At 31.1% G+C, this 13,611-nt stretch overlaps 1 pseudogene; it reads right to left on the reverse strand.

Moving 5' to 3' along the window:
- Positions 1–4,289: 4,289 nt before the first annotated feature.
- Positions 4,290–13,611, reverse strand: part of LOC135209504 (uncharacterized) — a 125,309-nt pseudogene continuing 115,987 nt past the window's right edge.

The following is a 13,611-nucleotide window of genomic DNA, read 5'->3' on the forward strand; positions in this document are numbered from 1 at the left end:
TTTAGCACGAAGGGTAAAATGCAAGATATTTTCACACTGTGAGGTTTCTTGCTATATTATTATTATTATTATTATCATTATTGTATGCTGGAAACAGACCTTCTTTCAACAAGTTTTATTAAAAATAATGGCAGAATTCACAGAATGATTTTGTACAATATTCTTTCAATTCTCCCTTATGATTTGCCTTTCAGGCACGCTGGTATTATAAAGCAGCTGTCCAATGTTCATCGTGCTGTAGGTCGTCAACGAAATTTCGGGCGGGCTGGTGTTATCAAAGCAAACTGGTTATCAGGGACAGGCTGGGGTCGTCAACAGGTATACGGTGCGCTTCGTAGGTCGGGAACAGGCGGTAGTCGTCAGGGATCTATCTGGTATTTCTTGTTATTTCTTCTTTTCTGGTTTTTAAAAAAGGCTCTACATGTTTTCGGCCACCTCGTTTGGCCATCTTCGGGACGGGATCGCTGAGTGGCAATGGTCTGTGTCGCCTTTTAAAAACCAGAAAAGAAGAAATAACAAGAAATACCAGATAGATCCCTGACGACTACGGCCTTTTTCCCGACCTACGAAAAGCGCACCGGTATACCTGTTGACGACCCCAGCCTGTCCCTGATAACCAGTTTGCTTTTGATAACACCAACCGCCCGAAATTTCCGTTGACGACCTACAGCACGATGAACATTGGACAGCTGCTTTATAATACCAGCGTGCCTGAAAGGCAAATCATAAGAGGAAATTGAAATAATATTGTACAAAACCAATTCTGTGAATTCTGCCATTATTTTTAATAAAACATATTATTATTATTATTATTATTATTATTATTATTATTATTATTATTATTATTATTATTATTATTATTATTATTATTATTATTGACAATTAAAACCAACAATAGTATTAAAAATGTTTATGCATTAAGTTTAAAATTCATAAATATTTTTCAAACTACTGTGAAGTTCCTAGAAATGTCCATCTCAATAGTTTTCTTTTACAGAAAACTACAATTATACGAATGTTTCCTTACTCATTCATTCGATATATACAACCCAAAAATGACATCTACATCGAAAAATCTAAAGATAAAACTGGCAAATTTTGAAGCCGACTCGAACCTTTCAAAGCACCAGTTTCATTACGATCATTAATTACTGCCTCTAGCATTTATAAAAAAAAAAAAAAAAAAAAAAAAAAAAAAAAAAAAAAAAAAAAAAAAAAAAAAAAAACTGAAATTCTACACCCGCCATAATTATCTTAAGGCTTGAAGCGATATTTTTTTTTTTAATTTCTCTTATCAAACATTTATAGCATCAAAGAGGATTGTTTTAATTAAAAATTCTTATCGACACAGGGAACGGACGGTGAGTTGAGTTATTAAAAAAAAATTAAAAAAATAAAAAAATAAAAATATAAAAAGAAAAAAAAGAGGCTAAAACTCATCACGAACTTTGTCCAATTCAATCTGGTGACCCATTTTTGTTCGTCTGCTAATCAAACATTATGTTTTCTGGGCTTTCCTATTTTCCAATTATTATTACTTCTTATCACTATCATTATTACCATTATTTATTATTATTATTATTCGATGATGTAAAAGATTCTGATTATACTATCACTACCTTTCCCTTGTACATTTTTTCTGGGGGAGGTGCTCCAGGGTTAGTACTTACTTCCCATACAAAGTTTTGACCCTGACTTACTTTTCAAGGTCAAAGTTCAAATCTAGCCATTTTTCGTGTAGGCCCTTAAATTCATAATAGTTCAAGTTTCTGGTCTTTAGACTCTTGGTAGGGACTTACAATAATTAACATTACTCGCCACGTGTCATATATATTACCTCTTTACCCATTTTCTCTGATTTTAATGACCCTTGGTAGATAACTGAGAATCGTTAGTTATTTTCAATCATTTTCTATTTTCATTTTTTGGGCCGTAGTCTTGAAAATCAGAGATCAAAGCATAAGCTTCATATTCTCTCTCTCTCTCTCTCTCTCTCTCTCTCTCTCTCTCTCTCTCTCTAAACAATCTTTGTTAGGTTTCCATTTATACATAGAAATTCTACCACACGTCTTATATAAAGTTAAATAAATTTTCATATCCCATATACAGTCTCACAGTATTTGCTTACAGAATCTACATTCTCAATATTCGTTACAACTTAATCAGTGGACCGGTTCACTCCAAAAAAAAAAGGGCAATATATTCATCTACTCAATCTCATTTTCCTCTCTTGAGCAGACCTTCATACTTTGTTCCTAATATCAAAATCATCTCCCAGTATATGAATGGAATGGAATATGGAATTTAGGCTTGAAGCCAAGCACTGGAATCCAACGGATTATTCAGCGCTATAATGAATTTGTTTTGAAATACATCTCACTGAATTTATGAATGAATGAATGAATAAAATCAATCATTTAAAAAATACGGTAAAAATTGGTATTTGGTAAAAATTTATATCATCCATAATATATTTTAACTTTAAATTTAGGATACGCATACAATCTTAAGTGTAAAACAGTAAAAAATAAAAAATAAATATACATAAAAATACTTATATACACAATTGCAAGTGCTCGAATGTCAATTTTTAGAATCAACTTGAACTAACTAACCTTCCTCATCTGACAAAAAAAAATAAATAAATAAAATATAAAAAGAGGTATATTAATCTACCTTCTGTTTTCATACTTGTTTTATCCCTCACGTTTATTTATGAAGTAACTGTTATTTTTTTATCATCGTCTTCTAAATCCTTATTCACCCTTTCCATCCTATCCACCTTTCTACGCCTAGAGACCTCGGCCTCTTTCGTCAACCCAGTAAGAAGACATCCTATCCGCACGGAATATTGAACGAATGGATTGATTATCTCTTTCTTCGGGACCGAGAGAGAGTCTCTCTCTCTCTCTCTCTTTCTTTCTCCTTATTTTTATAGCTGGAAATGAATTTCGCTCTCAACTTTGTGCTCTTTTTTTGGTAAGTCTCTCTCTCTCTCTCTCTCTCTCTCTCTCTCTCTCTCTCTCTCTCTCTATTTCTATAGATATAACTGCATTTTTCGCTGTCAACTATCTCTCTCTCTCTCTCTCTATTCCCTCTCTCTCTCTCTCTATCTCTCTCTCTCTCTAGCATCAAAGATAAGTCCAGGAATCTATCAAAGGCTCCACTCCACCCAAAGTGACGCGAGATATTTCCAGAAGATTTTACTGAAAAAAAAAAAAAAAAAAAAAAAACGAAAGCACATGACTTATCGCAAAGTTGGGTTTAGCATCGATCGCTCTCTTTCAAGGCTATTTTTCGAAAAAAACACACACACACAATATATATATATATATATATATATATATATATATATATATATATATATATATATATATATATATATATATATTCATATATATATATATAATATATATATATATATATATATATATATATATATATATATATATATATTCATATATATATATATATATTTATATATATATATATATATATATATATATATATATATATATATATATATATATATATATATATATACTATATATATATATATATATATATATATATATATATGTTGACCGAGGTGGTATTTTTTAGTTGATAATCATTTCGTCCTCTTGCGGATTCGCCCCCAGCCGACTCACCACTGAAGAAATCAGGACCTCAGTGACGTTATTGACTCGGCCGAGTCGATAACATCACTGAAGTCCTGATTTCTCCTCTGTGCGCTGGTTCGAATCCACGGGAGGAAGAATTGATTTTCGACTAAAAAATTCCCATATAAGGAAATATATTAATTCCGAGGTAGAGCGAATTAGATATTACAGGACAATTGTAGCTTAATATATATATGTGTGTGTGTTTGTACAATCATCGGATATTAAGCACGATATATAACAAAAAAGAAGAATGATAAATTATGATAAAAAAAAAAAACAGATAATTAGTTGCAAACCATCACTCCTACTACTTCAAAACTTACCTGATCAATGCATTGACAAACAAAACATTCTTAGATATAATATATATATATATATTATATATATATATATATATATATATATATATGTGTGTGTGTGTGTGTGTGTGTGTGTGTTTATATATATATATATATATATATATATATATATATATATATATATATATATATATATATAAAAAGTAAAAAACACATAAACATTAAATATCAACAACCTACCATGACGAACATTTCGCATAAAATATGCAAAAAAAGAAAAAAACGATAAAAGTAACTCAGCAAAGACGTTCATGCCCTTCAGTACTCACCCGACAGGTACGCTGAGACAGGTATCGGACTGGTCAGAAATGTCAGGCCTCGTAGTGGTTACTGCAGAGCAGGTCAGGTGTCAGCTTACCCAGACTGATGGCAGAATCTTCTGCCCCGCCCTCCTTGCTTCTGGGAATAATAATAATAATATAATAATAATAATAATAATAATAATAATAATAATAATATACCTGGAACCACATTATCAACAACACCAGTCGAATAGGGTGACTGTGATAGACAAAAAAAAATAAAAAAAATAATAATAATAATAATAATAATAATAATAATAATAATAATATAATAATAATAATAATAATAATAATAATAATGTACGATGAAAAGCAAGTTGGAAAATATGCAACACAGGCCTCTCAATAATAATAATAATAATAATAATAATAATAATAATAATAATAATAATAATAATAATAATAACTAGATTTCCTAAGGCAAAATTAATGAACAATGCCCGATACCCTAGTCCTGAGAAAATAATAACATGTATACCAAGTATAGACAGTTTCGTCGCTTCTACACTTTAAAACAGAAAAACTCCCAACAATTAAACACTTGGTCTTGCTTGCAAACAGCATCTACCAGAACCAACTGCTGGCATTTATTTTATACCCTCCTTAGAAGGAAACGGGCTTTCACTGAAAGCTTAAATATTTATTGTTATTTTTATCAGAGCATCATGGGAACAACGATGATAGAGAAATGATACCTAACTATGTCAAATGATGAAGATACTGGAGATATGGTACGACATTATATCACATGACCAAGATAACGAAGATATGGTGGATCACTACGTCAAATGATGTAGATAATAAAGACATGGCACGTCACATTACCAGATGATGAAGATAATGAAGATATGGGATGTCATTGTATCATGATGAATATAATGAGGACGAAATATGGTACATCACCGAACGGGAAGACAAAACTCGTGTATGAAAGCTGGTAATTACGTTTTTTTGAGTGAATACCATTGATGTGTACTGTGCAAATACAGTAATTACTGAAAATGTAAAAATATGAATTGTGGATTTTCGTTCATGTAGATGATAGTGATCTATGCGGAGAATATATATATATAAATATATATATATATATATACATATATATATATATGTATATATATATATATGTATATATATATATATATATATATATATATATATATATATATATATATATATATATATATATATATATATATATATATATATAATCGCATCAACCGATGCAATCAATTCAGAACCCGATCGAGAGAGAGAGAGAGAGAGAGAGAGAGAGAGAGAGAGAGAGAGAGAGAGAGAGAGAGAGAGCTAGCCATACGCGTGTTCTATCACGGCACGTATATATGAGCTAGGAGGACTTTGAGCTTCGTTTGGCCAGAATGGAACCGTCGCCGGTTTGAGAGAGAGAGAGAGAGAGGAGAGAGAGAGAGAGAGAGAGAGAGAGAGAGAGAGAATTCCAATTTCCTCCCTCAGAGAGCAAACAGACAAATAGACAAAAACAATCAAACAGGAAACGGGGGATTTCACCTCAAAGAAAACGGTTCAGGTTTTCCTGGAGAGAGAGAGAGAGAAGAGAGAGAGAGAGAGAGAGAGCCATTCATAGAGAGCCACCTGAATGGTGCCCAAATCAATACGATGAAGGCCACGTGTTCAGGGCATCGTCGTACATCTGGCAACAACAGCACGGCACATCCGACATGATGGCTATATGTCCCCACCTCCCCTCTCTCTCTCTCTCTCTCTCTCTCTCTCTCTCTCTCTCTCTCACACGCACATATTAACACAGGCACAGAGGGCCAAATATTTCTATTACAAAGAGAACCTCAATGTACAAAAGGTTTTTATTAGACCAAACCCCCCCCCCCCCCCCACTCTCTCTCTCTCTCTCTCCTCTCTCTCTCTCTCTCTCTCTCTCATACACACCACCAACAAACACAAACACACACACAGGGGTCAAATACTTCTTTCACATAAGCTTATTCGTATACAAAGGTGAACAAACCCAAGCCTACTCTCTCTCTCTCTCTCTCTCTCTCTCTCTCTCTCTCTCCTCTCTCTCTCCACCATGTAAAACAACAATCCTTTACGCATAATCATTTATCGTTCGCGTTTGGCTTCAATTACTTCCTAAGGATTTTTCCATCCATTGCTATCATCTCCTATACCATTAAGATATAGCCATGTCTCTCATCTGCTCGACCTGACATCATCGCATTCAGACGATTTGTCATAAATATAACTTATCCCATTGGCTACCAAGCTTACAAAAAATATGGTGTTCATTTACAAATCGTATTATAATACTGACCCTCCTGCGAAACATGCGTGTGTATTCGAGTATGTGTGTGTGTGTGTGTGTGTGTGTGTGTGTGTGTAAATACACAATACAGTGCAAATGAACGAATTTGCACTGTGTTCATCATGGTTCCATTTAACTTAGCTAAAACGGATGAAAAAAAAAATATTAGTAGAAATTCGTTATCTCCTTTTTCACCCACTCATCTATCGAAACATCACACACACACACACACACACACAACACAAGTAACCTTAAGCCCTCCGGATGGAAAATATTAATACACATACCATCGGGCATCAGTTTCAGTTTCACAAATACTTATAAATATCTCAAAACGAGCAAAAAGAGCAGCAATTTCCAGAGAGAACGCGAAAGACAGCAGAGGTCAATCCCTTGTGAGGAATGTGGGCACCAGGTCAGTTCTTGTAATTCCAGCTGTCCGTGACATGACCTAAAATGGTATCCTTTGGGTGGGATATCCAGGGAGTGATGTTCTGCACAACAAAGACAAATATTTTTCGTTATGGTGGTGAAGATATCAGCGGTTAAATTTTCCTTATATTTCAAATTTTACGAGTCAACAATTTTCCATTTTCTTACAGTTTGAATTTTACGTTTTTTTTAATGAATTCAAAAGAGAGCTTTATTTTTTTATTGTCGTTAAATATTCCATTTTTTACCACTGAATGTTTTCAAGACTCAAATGATTTTTTTTACGAGTCAACACTATTTCTATTTTCTTACTTTCAATTTTACGTTTTTTTAATGAATTCAAAAGACAGCTTTATTTTTTTTATTGTCGTTAAATTTTCCATTTTTTTATCATGAATGTTTTCAAGACTCGATTTTTTTTACAAGTCAACAATATTTCTATTTTCTTACTTTAAATTGTACGTTTTTTTTAATGAATTCAAAAGGCAGCTTTATTTTTTTATTGTCGTTAAATTTTCCATTTTTTAAATCACTGAATGTTTTCAAGAAAACAGTCTTTTCTTGCAGTTAAATTTTTTTTTTTTTAGTAATGGAATCAAGCAGTCGTCACAGTGACACTTTAAATTCCTGCCAAAAGACTTTCGCGTGAAGACATGATGTTATGTTGTGAAAAACTTACTTTAAAATAATGGAAAATTTAATTGCAAGAAAAAATAATGTTTGGCTTTTGAAAACATAAATTGAAAACAATAGAACGTTTAACTGCTGGAATGAAAATCTTGACTTTTGAATACATTAATTGACAAAATGGGGAAATATTTACCGGCAAGAAAAAATATTGTTTTGAAATCATTTATTTTTGGACAAAAAAAAAAGAAAAAAAAGGAAAATCTAACGACAGGAACAAATTAATGCTGTCTTTTGAATTTATTGAAAAGAAAGAAAAATTTAAATTATTAGAATAAAGAAATATTGCCGACTTGAAAAATATCATTTAAAATATAAGGAAAATATCTGTCTATGGTAGATGTTCTCCAAAAATAGTTTATCTGCTCTCCTGAAGGTGGGCAGTTGGGAGCGGACGTAGGGCATGGTAAGGGGGTGGGGGGGAGGGGGTGGGGGGGGGGGGGAGGGGGGGGGGGGAAAGCAAGCCAGCGAACCTGTCACCAACATACAGACCCTTCTTTCTTCCATTTTCTTGAGGAAAAAAAACAATGACACCAATACCACTGCAATCATGTTCAGACCCGACCCGTATGTGAGGAGAGAGAGAGAGAGAGAGAGAGAGAGAGAGAGAGAGAGAGTTAATTGATACAGACTACATTAGAGAAATACTTGGAGAATACTGATAAAGCACAAAGACACATTTACTGTCATCTGCAAATCGATAATAAAGTAGGTGTTATTATAAGTTCGTATGTTTACGTTCAAATGGAAAGCAAAAAAAAAACAAAAAAAAAAAAAATATAGTAAAAAAGCTTAATAACTACGTAATATATTTCGATATTCAGCCGATCAGAAATAGCCTTTCATTACTCACAAAAATGTTCATTCACAAAAATGTTCATTATTCACAAAAATGTTCATTATTCAAAAATGTTCTATCACAAAAGTTCATTATTCACAAAAATGTTCATTATTTCACAAAAATGTTCATTATCCGCAAAAAATGTTCATTATTCACAAAAATGTTCATTATTCACAAAAATGTTCATTAAACGCAAAAATGTTCATAATTCGCAAAAATGTTCATTATTCACAAAAATGTTCATTATTCACAAAAATGTTCATTAAACGCAAACAAAAATGTTCATTAATTCGCAAAAATGTTCATTATTCACAAAATGTTCATTATTCACAAAAGTTTCATTAAATTCGCAAAAATGTTATAAACACAAAAAGTTCATTATTCGCCATGTTCATAACGCAAAAATTTTCATTATTCATGTTCATTGGCAAAGATGCTAAACATTCTTTTTACAGACTATTCTCTCTCTCATTCACACACACACACAACGTATATATATATATATATATTATATATATATATATATATATATATATATATACTATATATATATATATATATATATATATATACATATATATATATATATATATATATATATATATATATATATATTATATATATATATATATATACATATATATATATATATATATATATATATATATATATATATATATATACAGAATACGTATATATATATATGCATTCCTTTATACAGCCTTGTAAAAGATGAAAAGTCGAATTGCAGCCGGCAAATTCAAAAGATATATTCCACAGAGAACAGCAGCTGCAATTGCCAATATAGCTTTCCCATATAAAACTATTCTTGCACATTCTGAAGGACAAGTTGTTCCATGAATAACCCAAAACTGACAGTAGGACGGGGGTTTCCATGCAAATATAGATAACAAATGCAGCTGTGATTTGCACTACTCGAAACGGGAGCATCCAGCCTGAGGGATAATGTCTAAAATATTTTTTTTTTTTTGTGTTCCAAATTTAAAAAATCATACTAAGCAAATCATCTTTTTTATATTTAAATGCATCCCAAAATAAAATAAAAATACATTGAAGTACTTTTTTTTATTATTTAAATGTCCCCCAAAAATATATTAAAGTAATTTTTTTTTTTTTGGTATTTTTAAATGTTCCCCAACATTTTAAAAATCATATTAAAACAAATTACTTTTGTTATTTTAAATGTCCCAAAAAAAACAATATATTAAAGTAAATATTTTTTTAACGTCTCCCAAAATTAAATGTATTGTATTAATGTGAATTTTTTTTATTTTTAAATTCGTCCCAAAAATAAAACAAAACTTGATAACTAGGTAATGAAAAAGCGGACTGATTGGTAATCAAAGGAGATAAATTACGCAGCGGCGATTATATATTACAAAAGAAAACTTAGAAATAGTGTAAATGCATTTTTTCAACTTCCAAAATTCATTGATGATACATAAATTTATTTACTTAAAAAATTAATTTATGACACATAATTCATATCAGTTTCAGAAGACACTCCTAAGGCCAATGTGTGTGTGTGTGTGTGTGTGTGTGTGTGTGTGTGTGTGCTTGGTCTGCCAAAACAAGTGTAATCTAACCCATTACTATATTCACCGAATACAGAAATATACAGCAATCAATATTCATAAATAATATATATTCTGAAAACTCATGATGTGCTTATAAATATTTACCATTTGAGCAAAAAAAAAAACATGAAAAGTCTCTAATCCACGAAGCTAATAATAACAATTTTCAGACGTTATAAAACAAAACCATGTATATATACATTTCCATTACACAATATTTTATGGATATCATCAGCTAACACCCAACCATAAAAAAACACGAAAATTACCATTACACAATTTTTTTATGGATAATATCAGCTAACACCATCCATAAAAAAACACAAAAAAAATTACCATTACTTTTGCCATTACACAGTTTTTTTTCTGAATATCACCAGCAAACCCATCCCACCATTAAAAAACCCAGGAAAATTACCACTTCTTTACCATTACACATTTTTTTCATAACCCCCTCCATAAAAAAACCAAAAAAATTACCATTACTTTTCCATTACAGTTTTTAATCTGAATATCACCAGCTAATAAAGTTCCCATAAAAAAAAATTACCACTTCTTTGCCATTAAACCGAACGATTTCATAACAGATTCAATTAAATCGCTCCAGTACGACGACGATTCGGGGAATTCGTTAATGTTCGCCCTCTAAAGCTGAGTCTTCAGCGTAATTTCGTCAAAACGACTGGAATGTTTTCGGAACTCGAGTGTTGTGGTGTTTGCTCGTTAGTAAGGCCGACAGCATTCTGGAATTTTTTTTTGGGGGGCGGGGCCAGATTTATCATTCAGCGAGAGTTTATAGGTGAAATCTAGCAGGGCTGCAAACACACACACGAATATATATATGTATGTATATATATATATATATATATATATATATATATATATATATATATATATATATATATATATGTATGTTATATATACATATATATTATATATATATATATATATATTATATATATATATATATATATATGTATATGTATATATATATATATATATATATATATATATAGAGTATATAATAAATAAACAAGAAACAACTTTCCCAAATATATATATATATATATATATATATATATATATATAAACAAGTAACAGCTTTGCTAAATGGATACTGTGATATATGCAAAAGCCAAACATAAGCACTGAAACAAAAAAACACATAAAAAAATAACAACCTAGAAACACACACACAAAAATAAATACACAAACATAAACATAGAAACAAAAACAGCCACAATATACAATAGAATCATAAACATAGCCAAAAATACAAGCACAAATAAAAAAACAATTTTAACACAAAAATAAACACAAACCAAAAGAAACATCTATACGCACAAACAATACGAAAAAGGAGAAACTTTATACAAACATAAAACACAAACTGAAACACTAACACAGATACATAAACAAAAGCACAACACACGAGCCCAAGCGTAACCACAAACATGAACACACAAACAAAAAACACAAAGCGCAACCTTAAACTCACACAAACAGATACGAAAACGGAGATACTTTAAAAAACATAAACAGACACAAAAACATCAACACAGAAACATAAACAAAAACACCAACACACAAGCCACAGCGTAACCATAAACATGAACACACACAAAAAAAAAACACAAACAATTACGAAAAACGGGAGAAACTTTATAAAAAAAACATAAACACAAACTGAAACACTAACACAGAGACATAAACAAGAGCATCAACACACAAGCCACAGCGTAACCACAAACATGAACACAAAAAAAACACAAATACAAAAACGGAGAAACTTTATAAAAACATAAACACAAACTGAAACACTAACACAGAGACATAAACAAAAGCATCAACAGACGAGCCCAAGCGTAACCACAAACATGAACACACAAACACACAAGGCAACCACAAACACAAACACAAAACACAAACCACCAAGAACCTCACTGTTTTGGGCACGGTGACCATAAGGTTGAAGGCGTGGGCAGCCAGATGCCCGTGGCGTTCTTGGTGGAGGGGCGCCTCTCCTTCGACCATCGACCTGGACGAGGGGGAGGGGCTGGTCGACCTCTGGCCGGCCTGGCTCCCCCTCCGGGAGGGGCCTTCCACCCCAAGGGTGTCCATGTTGTTCTCCAAACTTGGTGCCGTCGAGACATGGCCTGGAAAGTCACGGAGAGAAAGTCAGTGATAGTGATAGTGATAGTGATAATGATAGTCTTAATCTGTAGTCTATCATTTGATAGTAACTATTATAATAGTCTGTATCATATCTATATTAATAATGATAATAGTAATTTATTATAAAGATCTGGAAAGACACGGACAGAAAATCAATGATACTCATTATGATAAGTCAGTGATAATGGTAATAATAGTCTTAATCTGTAGTCTATCATTTTACAGTAACTATTATAATAGTCTGTATCATATTTATATTAATAATGATAATAGTAATTTATTATAAATATCTGGAAAGACACGGACAGATAATCAAAGATAGTCATAATGATAAGTCAGTGATAGTGATAATGATAGTCTTAATCTGTAGTCTTATCATTTCATTGTAGCTATTATAATAGTCTGTATCATATTTATATTAATAATGATAATTGTAATTTATTACAAAGATCTGGAAAGACACGGACAGAAAATCAATGATACTCATAATGGTAAGTCAGTGATAGTGATAATGATAGTCTTAATCTGTAGTCTATCATTTGATAGTAACTATTATAATAGTCTGTATCATATTTATATTAATAATGATAATAGTTAATTTATTATAAAGATCTGGAAAGGACACGGACAGAAAATCAATGATAGTCATAATGATAAAGTCAGTGATAATGGTAATAATAGTCTTAATCTGTAGTCTATCATTTTATAGTAATTATTATAATGATAGTGGTAATTTATTATAAAGATCTGGAAAGACACGGGCAGAAAATCAATGATAGTCATAATGATAAGTCAGTGATAGTGATAATGATAGTCTTAATTTATATGTTTATATTTTTATTTTATAGTATAATCATCTTAGTCTGTATCCATATTTATACTAATAATGATAATAGTAATTAATTATAAAGATCTGGAAAGACACGGACAGAAAATCAATGATACTCATAATGATAAGTCAGTGATAGTGATAATGATAGTCTTAATCTGTAGTCTATCATTTTATAGTAATAATCATCATAGTCTGTATGATATTTATATTAATAATGATAATAGTTAGTAATTTATTATAAAGATCTGGAGAGACACGGAAGAAAGTCTTTGTTATAGTGATAATGATCAGTCAGTGATAATATAATGATAGTCTTAATCTGTAGTCTATCATTTTATAGTAATTATTATAATAGTCTGTATCATATTTATATTAATAATGATAATAGTAATTTATTATAAAGATCTGGAAAGACACAGACAGA

Source organism: Macrobrachium nipponense, chromosome 38 (genome assembly GCF_015104395.2).
Source record: "Macrobrachium nipponense isolate FS-2020 chromosome 38, ASM1510439v2, whole genome shotgun sequence".
NCBI classification, from domain to species: Eukaryota; Metazoa; Arthropoda; class Malacostraca; order Decapoda; family Palaemonidae; genus Macrobrachium; species Macrobrachium nipponense.